Below are 16,019 nucleotides of genomic sequence, written 5' to 3' on the forward strand. Positions count from 1 at the left end.
GGAACAGTTTCAATGTAAAAGTTTATTAAGGCCACCCACAGTTTTTTTTCAAAACATATGTCGAAGAATCCATGTACACTGCCAATATTCAAATTTCTATCTTCTCAGATAACTTATTAATTTTTTTAAAAAAGATATTTCCTTTTCTTGCCCTTAAAATTTAGATTTTATTAAGCATTCATATATGAACTGATTACAACTAAGTAATAGAGGGAGAAAAGCTATAGCCATGAAAGACGAGAGAAAATTAAAACTTCAAGAGACATGATTTCTCTGTCCAGAATATAAAGATAATAATAATCCTTGACAGCATCCTAATTTTGATACAATTACAAAGAAGACAATCATGGATTAAAGCTTGGGACAATTCCCCCTCCAAAAAAAATTACAAAATCACTGGTTATGACAAAAACAGGAAAACAAAATTTAACACAGAAAAAATGGAGGAAAAGAAACCGGTTGTGAGGACAGCAACTCAGACCAGGAGAGATCCATATGCTTCTCCTTTTAAATGTATGCAAGTAGAAACAATTCCATGTAGCTTCTAAATACAATTTTGAGCTCTTAACAATAATTCCTACTTTCTTTCCTTCCTTTTCATTTTTCAATTTACTTTATAGTCACATGCTTAATCCTTTACTAAATGAAGAATTCAACAAGTAGAAAGACTACCACTCTGCAGCAGTATAATCTGCAGGAACACGAAACACAATAGCACAATGATTTATCACTTCACCAACCATTATGATGGCTACAATGAAAAACAATGAGACAATACAAGCGTTGACAAAGATGTAGAGACAACAGCATCTTCACACACTACTGCTCAGAATATAACATGGTACAGTTTCTCTCAACGTGGCAGCTCCACAAAAGCAGAAAAGAGTTGCCTTAGGATGCAGAAATTCTATTCCTGGGTATACCCCCAAACGAACTAAAAGCATGTCTACACAAACATGAATACATGTTGTCTCATACCTAGGCAAGTGCTAACACGCTAGGAGAAAAGCAGCCAATGGCTGGTGGGCACTCTGGGCGTGGTGAACGCCTACTCTGTGTTAACTATACCAATGTATGAGCAAAGTTGCCTATTTTATTTATTTTTTAAAAGATCTTGAAGGGAGGAGGCAGAATGCCTGCCACACTGTGGGTGCTCGCCAGCTAAGGGCTAAGGGACTGCTGCTGGGTAGGAATGGGGACTGCGGGAGGATATGGGATATAAAAAATGATTTCTGGGGGCTTTCACACACCAGGCTACTGCACCTGCAGGCAATGGACAAAGCTGAAACGGGCGGACCAAAAGAGGGAATCGAGAGGGCCTCTGTGAGTCTGGCTGAAACACCTGCCCATGCACATGAGAACCAGGGCTGGCGGTAGAGAGGGCCAGACTAAGCTAACTTAAGTAGTTCTTGCCCTTTTTCATGGTCATTACTGTGATTATTGACTTTAAAAAGAAACATTATAGAAGCTTTCAAACTAAAGAAAAACACAAATAATAATTATATAAGCTTCTGAGCTATAATAATTTATTAACATTTTATCATATAAATTGCTAATGAATAAATTATAGGGGACAGCATGGTTCTGCGGCTGCTACCCACAATGATAGCATCCCCTATCTGGGTGGCAGTTTAATACCTGGCTGCTCCACTTCTGACCCAGGTACCTGCAAATGTTCCTGGAAGAATAGTAGAAGATGGTCTAAGTACCTGGGTCTCTGTTACCCGTCTGGGAGACCTAAATAGGACTCTGAATCTCCTAGCTAGCCACAACCACTACTACCATTTGCGCAGCATAACAGCAGATGGAAAAAAATCTCTCCCTTTCTCCCACCCTACCCTTTCTCATTCTCTGTTGCTCTCCCTTTTAAATAAATAGTTTAAGAATCAATTATAACACCTAGGCATTTGGCTTATCACTACGACACTGGGTAGGATGCCCATACCTCTGTAGATTGCCTGCTTTGATAGCCCAGCCCAATTCTTCATTACAGCATTCTAACACAGAAGCTGAGAGGGCATAGTGACAGCTCAAGTTGTCAGGCTTCTGCCAGGCATATGGAAGCCCTGATTGTGTTCCAAGATCCCAGAAAAGCCCTCTGTGCTGTGTGGCCATTTAGAAACAGAACCAGCAGACAGAATTGACCTGTGTCTAAAGAACATAAGCAAAACAAAAGAACGTTGATTCTAACACCTTCTTCTCTTATCACCAAAGTTTCCAGAGATATAGACTATACACACTGACAATCCTTAGATAGCATTAATACCACAAAAGCCTAGATCAGAAAGGCATTTTTATTGTGTTTTTAATATGGCTATTTTCGTGTCTGTATTAAATAAGTATTGTGAATCATGACTTGTATATTTATGAAAATTCAGACTAAACAATCAGGAAACTTCCATTCCACAAATATTACATTGTTCAAATTAGTACCATCCGCAGTTTACTGCCAAATCTAAATTATTATATTACTTCAAAGTTGGAGAATTACTTGTTTTGTTTTCACCTAAATAAGGATCTTTAAACTAAATTACAGCATAGCCTGTTTGAAATTGGATAAAAAATAACTTTAACAGAAAGATGTAGCCTATTCATTTAAGAATAAAAAGAAAAAAAAGATGAACCATCAATAATTTAGCTGAATGAATGACATAAACAAAGCACTAAAATACAGTAATACCTGATTTATTCTAATTTTAAAATACAATGTACTATAAATTTTCCAAACAAATAATTGTTAAAAAAAATGTCTTAAAATAGTATGAATGGAATCCAGCATACATTGGAAATATCCCTTTCTGCTTTAACAAGGTTTATGGAAAACACAGGTTTTAGTCTTCTGGGGTCCCGAGGTGCAGCAGCACAGGGACACCAGCCTACACAAGTGTAGCGGAGCTACAAGCAGTCCACAGCAGGAGCTGTTGGAGGCCACAGCACCTCAGGCTGCAGGCCCCCCTGAGCTCTGCACGAGGCTCTTCAGGCTGCAGGCCCCCCTGAGCTCTGCACGAGGCTCTTCAGGCTGCAGGCCCCCCTGAGCTCTGCACGAGGCTCAGCAGTGGCCTTGACCTCCACATCATGACTGCAAGAAATGAGACTGTAGTAACAGTAACAAAACTTCATCTCTCAGCACATTTTTATATTTAAAAAGCTACATTTATAAAATTATAAAGATTCTATAGCCCCAAAGTTAAGATATGTAGTAGTCAATATACTGGAATCCCACAGGCCACTGTAAAGAATTTGAGACTTGAAGGACAACAGGAGGTCACTGAAAAACTTTTGGTCCGAGGAGAGTGATGAGATTCCCAAAAGCCATTCCATTTCCAAATTTACTCTGTTCCGAGATCAGACGAGATCAGGCGCGTTCAGGGTGGTATGGCCGTAGACTAAATTTACTCTGTTCCAATCATGGTAATTCTATTTCCCCTTTCTGCTGAATGGCCAAGTGACTAGAAAGGGGAAAGGTGTGCTATGCATACCTTTAGGATAGGTTTCACAGATCCTAAAAAATTCTCTTCTTCTTCTAAATATCATTCAGTCTGGATGTGATGCCCACAACTCATATGACCATCTTGCAAACTAGAATAAATCTGACACTATGGATAGTGAACTGCAACGAAGAAACAGTGGCCCTCTGAGTTGTTGTCACATTACCTGGTGTCCATCTTATCTCTGCACTTCTAATCCATGAGAGGGTAAGTCTGTGAATGCCTAATGACACTTCGAGTCAATGTTTCCTGTATATTGCAGCAGGAATCATCTTAGTTAATAGAATGTATCATGTTGTTGGTATGAATGAAATCAGAAAGCAGGGATGAGGCTCTGGAGGGAGACACTAAGTAACAAAGGAAGGAGTCCCAGGGATTAATACTAAGACACTCCACATTTAATCCTAGGTGGCAGAAGAGGGGATAGCACAGAAGCAGCAAAAAGACTATAAACAAAAGCGTACGAGTCTGGTGTTACAGAGAAAGACAGTAAAAAAAAACAAAAACAAAAACAAAAACAAACAGTATTTCAGGATTTCAGGCGTGGAATGGCAAACTGTACACAATGCTGCTGAAAGGCCAAGCCAAAAGAGACAAAAAGAACTCTGCAGGACGGAGACCATGGGTGACCTTGTTAGAGAAGTGAGACCCTAACAGTGGCAGAAGCTGAACTGCTACAAGCTTGAGAAATTAAAGGAGAAAGCAAAACAAAACTAAAATAGGTGATTTTCTAAAAGCGAGAGACTTTGAAGGCAAGAAAAAAGAGAAAAACAAGCAAACCACAACAAGAGAAAAAAACTGAGCAATGTGTTTGAAATTTAGAAAAGACTTGGTAGGGTTTTTTTTTTTTTTTTTTGGTTTGGGTTTTGTTTTATTTTGCAGTGACGGGAAACTGCTGCATATAAGTAGTTGCGAATGCAAGGCGGCCGGTAGAGAAGCGGACAAGAAGGCAAGTGAGAGGTTTCTGGAAGGAATGCTGCACAGAGAACAGGTGAGGAAAAAGACAAAGGAAGGCAATGGTCAAAGTAGGTATGTGTTTGCACCCGTGGAGGAAAGGATGGTGTGCCCAAGTGACCTTCCACAAGGGATGGGGACAAAGTTGTGAGGAATACCAAAAACAACAGTCAGGAAGGAACATGTGGAGTAATACACTAGCTGGAGGAAAGGACAACCCAGAGGGCCGCGCGTGCTGTTTCCAAGAACCGCCGGAGGTATCCATCAGCTCTGCATCTTTCCACTAGGTCACAAGCAAGGAGATCGGTAAATTCCCCCTGAACCTGAGTTCAGCAAAGAGTTCTGCAAAGAGAATGGGACTAATGCTCTCTCTCATTTTTTCCTTTACTTCAAAGTCAGAGTCACAGAGAAGTGAGACACAGAGAGGAATCTTCCATCCACTGGCTCACTCTCAAAATGGCCTTAACAGGCAGGGTTGGGCCAGGGAAATGCCAGGGGCTTCTGCTGAGTCCACCCTCCAGGTGCAGGAGTGCAGGAACTTGGGCCATCTTCTGTTACTCTCAGGCTAATAGTAGGTAAGTGAATCAACACTGGAGCAATAGGGACTCAAACTGGCATTCATATGGGATGCTGCAAGCGCAGGCCATAGCACTGGCTCCTGGGGGACTTAATTCTTTCTAGCTAACTATGCATACATATGATTTATTTTATAGACAGCACATTTCTGAACTTTTTTTAAAAAGATTTATTCATTTTTTTTAATTGAGGGGCGGATATACAGAGAAAAGGAGAGACAGAGAAGAAGATCTTCCATCCAATGGTTTACTTCCCATGTGGCTGCAACTGCTGGAGCTGAGCCAATCTGAAGCCAGGAGCTTCTTCCAGGTCTCCCAACAGCGTGTTCAAGGCAAGGACTTTAGCCACTAAGCTATTGTGCCAGGCCTTGGGCTTTTGTTTGTTTGCTTTAAGATTTATTTAATTTTTTATTGGAAAGTCAGATTTTCAGAGAGAAGCAGAGACAGGAAGATCTTCATCTGCTGGTTCTCTCCCTAAGTGGTAGCAAAGGCTGGAACTATGCCCATCTGAACCAAGGAGCCTCCCCCAGATCTCCTACGTGGGTGCAAGGTCCCAAGGCTTTTGTGCCATCCTTGACTGCTTTCCTAGTCCACAAGCAGGGAGCTAGGAGGGAAGTGGAAAAGCTGGGATACAAACCGATGCTCACATGGGATCCCAGCACATGCAAGGCAAGGACTTCAGCCACCTTGCTTCTACACTGGGCCCCTTGGGGCATTGTAAAAATATTTTGAAAGTCAGGGTTTGCCAGTTAAGAACAAGGAAAGACAATCACAGAGGCAAAGTTTAAATAAAAGACAATGTAAGAGTAAGAAGTCACTGGGGCCAAGTTTAAATAATGTACAAGTTAAACTGAAGAAGCAGCTCACTGTGGGGTGAGAGCTCAATATGCGGAAGACGAAATATGACAAGAGCTTTCAATGCCAAGAAAGTTTAAACACCAGGCAGGCTATTTAATATGTCAGAGTTAACCGTGATTTAAATACCTGTTATAGAAATCAATAGAGTGGGTGGAGGAATTAGAAGTTTTAATTAAGGGTGTAGTGGGAGAGAAGGTAAAAATGCAACGAATTACAAAATGTCTTGAGTGAGAGGACTGAGTTTAGAGGGAAGGACAATGTATGCCAACAGTCTGAGGTGCCTCAATTACTCCTGGGGGCAGTTTCCAGGGCGCAGTACCAGCAAGGCCAAATGCAAACTGAACCTCTGGTCTCACCATGTAGAAGACACGGAGAGGCTAGACTGGACTGGCCAAGTTTCAGTTCAGCTTTTCTTTTCATAGATCCTAAATTCCTCAAAGATCAATTACTTTCTATTAACCGGATTTTACAGCTTCTTCCCTCTTATTACAGTTACTTAGGATCACTCAGTGAAATGATGCCTCTACTTACGACACTAACAGAATCACCTAACATTTCCCATACTGCTTGAAGTTCCACCTTAAAAAACGTTGTTTCGGGCCCGGCGCGGTGGCGCAAGTGGTTAAAGGTCCTCGCCTTGCACGCCCGGGATCCCATGTGGGCGCCGGTTCTAATCCCGGCAGCCCCGCTTCCCTTCCAGCTCCCTGCCTGTGGCCTGGGAAAGCAGTCGAGGACAGCCCAAGGCTTTGGGACCCTGCACCCGCGTGGGAGACCCAGAAGAGGCTCCTGGCTTCGGATCGGCATAGCATCGGCCCGTTGCGCTCACTTGGGGAGTGAATCATCGGACGGAAGATCTTCCTCTCTGTCTCTCCTCTCTGTATATCCGCCTTTCCAATAAAAAAATAATAAAAATAAATCTTTAAAAAAAAAATAAAAAAAAAAAACGTTGTTTCAAAAAATCAATCCCAGAAACCGTAACTAAGAATGTAACTCCTGAAAATATTTGATATGCAAAAGAGAGAGAATCATGTACATTTGGGAAGCCTGACTTCACATCCTTGAAAGACATAATTAGAACTTTGTTAGCACCTGAAGTACAAAGTATACCTGAAAAGACACTGACGCCACAGGAAATCAACTGAAGATGAGACCGGGTTGTATGGTCAATAGGCAAGGAGCATGTTCCAAAATTCTTTCTTCCTGTTCCTTGAAACCTCATCTAACACAGACCTTAACTTTTAGGATTACAACTACTATATTCAGGAGAAAATAAAGAAACCTGTGGAAATGATCAGGCATGGCTAGGTTCTGGGATCCCTCTGAAGTCTCAAAGCTTATATGAAAAATACCGTGACTGAAGACAGAATGCAGTTATTCATTAGCACAGCCGCAATGACAGCGAGTTCTACAGTTCAAGGACTTCCTCCCAGAGGCAAAGTAAGCCATGTTGTTTCAGTAACTCACTCAAAGACTCTGATCTGCTCCTACTGATAGCCATTCCTGTGGAAAAACCTGTAAGTGGAAATGGCACTCCTAATTTAGAGGAATATCTAGAATCACTGAAAACCAACATAAGGGTCTGGGAAAAAGAACCAGAAAGATAGAGACCAAAAATGACTCTAAAGTGGTCTCATTACAGACTGCAGATGTAACACTGAGAAGGTTGGTCTGTCCACGCTCCTGAGCAACAGTGGTTTTTCTACTCACTACTGTTGAAGTGTTGATTTAGAGGAGCATTTAGCTTGTGATGATAAACTGAAACTGCACCAGTGCAAAAACTAAAAGAAAACTAAGGAAGGAGGAGGGAAAACTAAGGAAGGATCAAGGGAGGGTAAGGCGGGAAATATGTTCCTAAAGCTGTATATATGAAATACGTGAAACGATGTCCCATTTGCATTAAGTTATTTCTGAAAAGAAGGCTGATTCAACGGCCTAGGAAAGATATCCAAATCTTCTGCTACGTATCAGGATTACGAGAACGATGTAGAGTTTACAAGAAAACAGGGTCCAGACACTACTGCAAGTCAGGTTTACATCATGACAATTTTCATTATCATTTTTGGGAATATGCAAGTGAACTGAAAGTTAGCCTTTAAGGATCACTATCAATTCAAGTTGACAGATTAACTGCTTCTAATTCAACAAGCCTAAAAATATAGTTTAACTTTCAAATGACGCAAATGGTACAGGTGTTTTCACCTGAAACAATCCAACATGAGAATGGATGAGAAGTGACAGATTTTTTAAGGTTGTGTATGAAGACAGATGTGGGAAGTGGCAAAACAAAAACACTTACCAAAATTAAAACTGTCAGGTATTTCTATATTAAATTGCATTAAATTTAATATTTCTAAGCATATAAGAGGATTGCTAAATTGTAAATGTAGTAGAAAAACAAATTATCTTAGATTTTATCACCTCTACAATTTAAAAAGACAACATCTCTATTGAAAAATAAACTCCCATCACATTTATTTTGAATGACATCAATAGAAACCTCCAAATAAATCATTCTCATCTTTTTTTTTTTTTCTAATCCAAGAGACACACATACACACACAAAGATGATCTCCATCCACCGGTTTGCTACCCAGACCAAAGCCAACACCCAGACCAAAGCCAACAGCCAGGGCCTCAATCCAACACTTCTGCGTGAGGCAAGGACACATACACCTGAACCATCACTTGCTGCCTCCCAGGGTTTGCAGCGGCAGGAAGTTAGAATCAGGAGTGTGATCCAAGAAACAAAGCGAAGCATGTCAATGCAGGATACAATCACCTTAATGAGAATCCTATTCTCTCCCATTCTTATTTTGTCTATTGCAAGAATTGGGCAACTGAAGTGGGTATGTGTTCTATTAACTGTGGCAGAACTGTCAAAATTCAATTTAAAAAATTAAGAATTTGTTCTCTTAACATTTATCAGATGCCTTTTTAAGAAAGAAAAATAATCAATAAGCAAATAAATCAAGAATCTACAGGGATCAGCCTGGCTAATCCATCTCCTGTATTGCTAGCATCCTATAGGGCACCAGTTCTGGTCCCAGTTGCTCCACTTTCAATCCAACTCCCTGCTAATGTGCATGGGAAAACAGCAGAGGATTGCCACTGCCACCCACATGGGAGACCCAGAAGAAGCTCCTGGCTCCAGACTAACCCAGCTCTGGATGTTGCTGCCATTTGGGAGCAAACCAATGGATTTAAGACCTCTCTCTATCCAAGGCCTGCGGAGTTGACATGGAGGCAGCAGAGTGGGCCTGGGTTCTTATGCAAGTGTTTGGGTTCTGGGTAGATAGGTGGCTGGGCAGATGTTGGAGTTAGGGCCCCGAGCAGGCACACTGGCATGAAGTGCTGGTGGACTGAGCTTGGAGATTGTGAACATGCTTGGGCCTCAGGTGGGCAGACAATAGCGCCCAAGGCCAGCAAGCCAGTGTGGGCCTGAGGACCCATGCATGTGCACTGGTCCTGGGTAGGCAGAGGGGTAGGGCCCCAGCCTGGCACATGTACCACAAGACTGGGTTAAGAACTGGTGCACATGCTTCAGTCCCAGGTGGGTAGAAAGAGCTTCAGGCCAGCTTATCATTTTGCCAGAAGACTAAGCTGTGGAACCCAGGTGCTCACAGGCCCAGCAGCTGTGGATTGCTCAGGCAGAAGGGAGTATGGAATGTGAGAGAGAAGTATGTTGCAGATGAGGAATGAATTCTGGGAGACTTCAACTGACAAGGTCACTGAACCATCAAGGGGGTTAAGTCCAGGAGGTTAAGAGGAGGGAAGCTAGAGGATTTTTCTGGATGACACCCATGTGGGATACCTGAGCTGGACTAGCCAGCATTATCACCGTCACCAACACATCTGAAAGCTGCCTGCCTTGTGAGTGTCAGAACAGGCAACGAGTCCTATTAGGTTGATCAGAAAACCAGTTCTTGGGGCAGATTCTCTGGGGGATTTATGGACTTACCCCTGTGGGTCTACAATATTTTCTTATTTGCTCAAGAGCTGGGGGTAGTAATGGGCCAAACCAGGCACAACACAGAACTCACTGACACTCATGGGAACTGGGTTCAAGAACTGGCTGGGCTAGTCCATCCACGCTGAAGCACCTGCAAGCCCAAGAACTGGGCGTGGGGTGGGCCAGGCTGCAACAGCCACCAGCTCACACAAAGGCCAAGCTTGGAGGCAGACTATGCCAGGTAAGAGCCTAGCACCTGGTGGTATGTCTGAGATCTGGGCCTGTGAGTGGGCCTGGTGTGGGGAAACTTGAGGAACTCTCCTGGTGGGCTGTGGCCCCTACTGGTAAGCATATGAGTCTGGGCTGGGGGGTGGTCAGGCCAGGCAAGTAGTTCCACTTGTCAGCAGGTGTGTGGGTTGACTATAGGGGGTCAGACCAGGAAGGGCAGGGCCAAACCATAGCACATGGGCATGTACAGGAATCAGCAGAAGGTACAGGCTATGCCAGGCTAGGTTATCACACCTACTGGTTTGCATGAAAACCTGGGATAGGGGCAGGCTGGGCAGGGCTAGGCTGCAGCACCCACCAACAAGAGCTGGAACTAGAGGAGGACTGGGTGGGTAAGTCCAGGGTGTAGCATTTGATAGCAAAGGCCAGGCCGGGTGATGGGTTAGAGCAACCACCAGCACACACAAGATCTGTGGCTGAGAGTGAGCCTGGTCAGGGAGCCAATGGGACGCCTGTGCTGGGCTGCGGTTCCCACTGCCCGCCGTGAGAGCCTGAATGGGGGCCATGAACTGGGAAGGACATGACTGTAGCATGGGTGTGGATTGGGCCTGGGGTGTGCCATACAGGGCTATGTTCCAGCACCCACTAGTGTTTGTGAGAGCCAGAGTAGGCTAGGTTTCAGATACCCACTGAGCTATGTGAGAGTTGGGTATGGGGGTGGGCCAGGCAGGACTAGGTTGTAGCACCAATCAGCAAGAGCCAGGTACCTGAAGGGACAGGAGGTGGGCCGAGTCAGGCTAGGCCAAGCACCCACCGGTGTGCACAAGATCTGCTACTGGGAGGTGACCTGATAGATGAGGTTGAGGAATTTTTCTATCAGCACACAGCCCTAGCTGGTGAGCACAAGAACCAATGCTGATAGCAGCCCAGAGCAGGTCAGCCAAAATACATGTGGGTCAGGAGTGGGGGCACAACATTCACTATGAGAACCAAGATGCGATGCAGAACAGGTTGGGTTGCACAGCCAGTACATTAGAACTGGGACTGGGGGATGGCCGGGCTGGACTGGGACTGGGGGATGGTTGGGCTGGGGTAGGCCACAGCACTCACCAGCATGAGCTCGATCTGGAGGCAGGCTGGGCTGAACCAGACTGCAGCATCTACTGGCAAATGTTGAGGTGATGTGGTTCATGCCAGATGGCCGCAGCTCCCACCAGTACACATAGTAACCAGGGAGTTAGAGGGTGTGAGATGATGATCCTGGCAGTGGAGCTGCAAGGGCTCCCCTGCTGGGTCATTACTGCCATTGGTGAGCAGAAGAGCTGGGACTTGAGGCAGCCCAGGCTGGGCTAAGTGACCATATTCACTGGTGCATGTATGAGCCAGAGTTAAGTGCAGGCTTGTCGGGCTTTGCTGCATCATCAGCTAGCAGGTGCTCAGACTGGGGGCAAGTCCCGTCAGGCTAGACGGCAGTACCACTTGGGAAGTGCAAGATCTCGGGCTGGGAGTGGGCTTAGTAGGGGAACTGTGGGCACCCCTCTGATGGGCTGCAACTCCCACTGGTGAACATGAGAACCAGACCTAGGGGCAGTCCTGGCTGGACAGGCAACAGCAGCTGACAACATAAGTGTAGTCTGGATAGTGAGGTCAGTCAGACTGAGCTAGGCTGCAACCCCACTGATGTGCATGACAGCCAAATGGGATGCAGGATCAATTGGACCACTCTGCTGCACATACTGACATGTGCAGGAACCAAGGCTGGGGGCAGGCCTGGTGGGGATGAGTGGGGGTCGCTCCAATGAGGCTGCAGTTCCTGCTGGTGTGCTGGTGTGCATGAGGGCTGAGTATGTGGTGGTCAGGATTAGACTTGGCCACAGCATCCATTGGTTTACATAAGAGATGGGACTGGAGACAAAACTGACTGAGCATCTGCAACCACCAATGTGTGTGAAGACTGATGTGGCAGATGGATTGACCTGGAATCCACACTGGCTGGCACATACAAGAGTGAGGTTTGGGGTCACCTCTGGCAAGGTTTCTTTGGGGACCCCCTCAAACTTAAAACCTCAACTACAGGGTGAATTATAGGATGTGTGGTTTGACCATGAAGTGCATGTGTCAGAACTGGGCCTCCTTGGTTGTTAAAGCCTGTGCAGTGAACGGCATGCCCAGGTAATCACGGAGAACATGACAACCAGTTCACTGAGGGCTGCAGAGGATGTCTTATACCACTGAGGGCAGAAGAAATTGGACAACTCTCCTGGCCAAGCTTTGACAGGAACTTTCTGGATGAGTGGAGACTCTAGGGTGTGCCATGTCAATCAATGGACCTTGGAAGGATTTTCTCAACCTTGGTACAACAAAATTAAAGATACCTCAAAATTTTCTAAGTCACTGAAGCAGTAGCCTTGGAATAGGCTCCATATCGGGGATCCCAGGATGGTATCAACATGTGGACATCATGCTAAAAACTCTAGCCACGGTAGGCATAGATGGGAAAATCCACAACATAATCAAAGCAATTTATGAAAAACCCAACGCCAGTATCATACTGAATGGAGAAAAGCTAGAACCCTTCCCACTGAGATCAGGAACAAGACAAGGATGTCCGCTATCACCACTGCTATTCAACATAGTCCTAGAGGTACTTGCAGAGGCCATAAGACAAGAAAAAGAAATCAAAGGCATACGAATAGGAAACGAAGAAGTCAAGCTTTCACTATATGCAGATGACATAATCCTATACATAGAAAAACCAGGAGACTCAATACAGAAACTGCTAGAACTTATACGAGAGTTTGGCAGAGTGGCAGGGCACAAAATTAATGAATGAAAATCAACAGCCATAGTGTACGCAAATAATACCAAGATGGAAGAAGATCTAACCAACAGGATACCATTCAAAACAACAGAGAGAAGTATGAAGTATCTGGGAATAAATCTAACCAAAAGTGTAGGAGACCTATTCGAAGAAAACTACAAACTATTCAAAAAAGAAATTGAACAAGACTTCAAAAGATGGAATAACATCCCATGCTCCTGGATAGGCAAAATCAATATCATTAAAATGTCTATTCTACCACAAGCAATATACATTTTCAACGCAATTCCAATCAAATTGCCCAAAACATTCTTCACAGAACTGGATACAATGATTCAAAAGTTTATCTGGAAGCACAAAAACCATGAATAGCTAGAACCATCCTGAAGAATAAGAAGTTAGCAGGGGGAATCACAATCCCGGACCTCTGGACATACTATAGAGCAGTGGTTATCAAAACAGCCTGGTACTGGCAAAAAAATAGAAAGGAAGATCAATGGAATAGAATAGAAGCACCAAAAGGGAACCCACACAGATACAGCCAATTAATCTTTGACAAAAAGACCAATGACAGTCCAAGCAAATGGGAAGGCCTCTTTAGTAAATGTTGTTGGGACAACTGGCTGATAGTCTGTAGAAACAAAAAGATAGACCCACATCTATCACCATACACTAAGATCCAATCTACATGGATAAAAGACCTAAACCTACATCCAGAAACCTTCAAACTCTTGCAAGAAAATGTAGGAAATACCCTGCAAGAACTAGGAGTAGGTCCTGACTTTCTAAGAAGGACACCAAAAGCAATAGCAGTTGAGAACAGAATAAACAAATGGGACCTCATCAAACTAAGAAGCTTCTGTACATCAAGGGAAACAATCAACAAAGTAAAAAAGCAACCCACAGAGTGGGAGAAGATCTTTGCACATTACATAGGCGATAGGGGGCTAATTTCCAGGATATACAAAGAACTTCAAAATAACCAAAAAACCAAAACAAACAAGCCACTCAAGAAATGGGCACAGGAAATGGGCAAACATTTCACAAAGGAACAAGTCCAAATGGCAAACAAACATATGAAAAAATGCTCCAGTTCCCTGGCAATAAGGGAAATCCAAATTAAGACATCGATGAGGTACCACCTAACACCAGTAAGATTGGTCCACATAAACAAGAACACCAACGACGCTTGCTGGCGAGGATGCGGGGAAAAGGGAACCCTGCTCCACTGCTGGTGGAGCTGCAATTGGTACAGCCTTTATGGAAATCAGTCTGGAGAACACTCAAACAACTCAAAATCTGCATACCATATGATCCAGCAATAGCACTCCTAGGAATATATCCAAAACACCTGTTCCACGACAAACCAACATGCATCCCTATGTTCATAGCAGCACAATCAGTAATTGCAAAAACATGGAAGCAACCGAAATGCCCATCAGCAGAAGATTGGATAAGAAAGCTTTGGTTCATCTACTCCATGGAATACTACTCAGCTATTAAAAAAAACAAAATGCAGTTCTTTGTGGCTAAATGGGCCCAACTGGAAACTATAATGCTAAGGGAAATGAGCGAATCCCAAAAGGTTAGATACCACATGTTTGCCTTGATTTAACCTGTAATTTTTGTTTGGTTGTTTGTTATTTTTTGAACCTGTCATTGATACTGTCTCAACCCAAATGTTTCGAAGAATGGAACTTGCATTATTTTTAACATATTGTTTACTCAATACTATGTCAATTAATTCCATAATGTTGTATATTGATACTGAGGTTTTGTTGGGGCTTTTAACTGACCGGAACTTTACTCTGTTAGCTCTACCTTCAGACCAGAGAAGGTCTCCCCAAGAGGCCACTGAACTTATCTGGACAATAAGACGCTGGACTTTATGCTAGGTATATGCTTGCAATGAAGGAATCTCAACTGAACTTGAACTGTGGTTATGCAGCAAGGTGGAGGAATCCACTATGCGAGGAGGGGTATGGCAGGGGTGGGGGGAATCCCTAGTGCCTATAAAACTGTATCACAGGGCCCGGCGCGGTGGCGCAATTGGTTAAAGGTCCTCACCTTGCACGCCCGGGATCCCATATGGGCGCCGGTTCTAATCCCGGCAGCCCCGCTTCCCTTCCAGCTCCCTGCCTGTGGCCTGGGAAAGCAGTCGAGGACGGCCCAAAGCTTTGGGAACCTGCACCCGCGTGGGAGACCCGGAAGAGGCTCCTGGCTTCGGACTGGCATAGCATCGGCCCGTTGCGCTCACTTGGGGAGTGAATCATCGGACGGAAGATCTTCCTCTCTGTCTCTCCTCTCTGTATATCCGCCTTTCCAATGAAAAAATAATAAAAATAAATCTTTAAAAAAAAAAACTGTATCACATAATACAATGTTAATAACAATAAAAAAAAAAAAAGATGTGGACAGACTGCTGGTAGCAACCCTCTCCCCCTTCTCCCCCCAGGCGGAGGAAGAGAAAAAAACTGGAAGCAATTGTCTTGGCCACTTTTCCCCATGCCTTGACTCTTCCCACCCTCATCGGTAGTCCACATGAGTATACGTCCTTCTCAACTATGCAAACATCATCAAAAATAAAATAAATTTCTATCTAAAAAAGACCTCTCACTCTCCATTTGCATCTCCCTCTTTTACAAGTAAAATAGATTTAAATCTTTAGAAAAAAATCTTCCTTTAAAACAAAAATCTACAAAAATAGAAAACTAAAAATTTCATAGCATTCAAGTCAACACAACTCCATGCCCAGCCTTTATTTATTTATTTTTTTATTGTTAATTAACATCTATTTTATGATACAGTTGCAAAGGCTTGAGGACTTCCCCCTCCTTCTCCTTATATTATTACAATAATTCTGCTACTTAAGTGTATTCGGACATTGTGGGTGTGGAGAAAAGCAGGGTCCAGCATCCTATGGTCAAGATATATTTAACCATTTCATGGGGAGGTCAGCTTTGATCTGGAAGTAGAGATGAATACTGCATTGTATCCTCAGTCTAGTTTTTTTAAGATTTAATTCTTTTTATTGGAAAGGCAGATATACAGAGAGGAGGAAAGACAAAGAGGAAGATCTTCCATCCAATGTTTCACTCTCTAAGCAGCTTCAATAGCTGGAACGGAGCCAATATGAAGCAAGGAGC

General features: G+C 43.7%; 1 protein-coding gene across 6 annotated transcripts in view; it reads right to left on the reverse strand.

The window, feature by feature from the left end:
* Positions 1-16,019, reverse strand: part of ZMYND11 (zinc finger MYND-type containing 11) — a 108,803-nt gene that overhangs the window by 81,970 nt on the left and 10,814 nt on the right. The window lies entirely within an intron of this gene.

The sequence above is a fragment of the Ochotona curzoniae genome, unplaced genomic scaffold (genome assembly GCF_017591425.1).
Source record: "Ochotona curzoniae isolate NIBS_2020 unplaced genomic scaffold, NIBS_Ocur_1.0 scaffold_4683, whole genome shotgun sequence".
In the NCBI taxonomy this organism is placed as follows: domain Eukaryota; kingdom Metazoa; phylum Chordata; class Mammalia; order Lagomorpha; family Ochotonidae; genus Ochotona; species Ochotona curzoniae.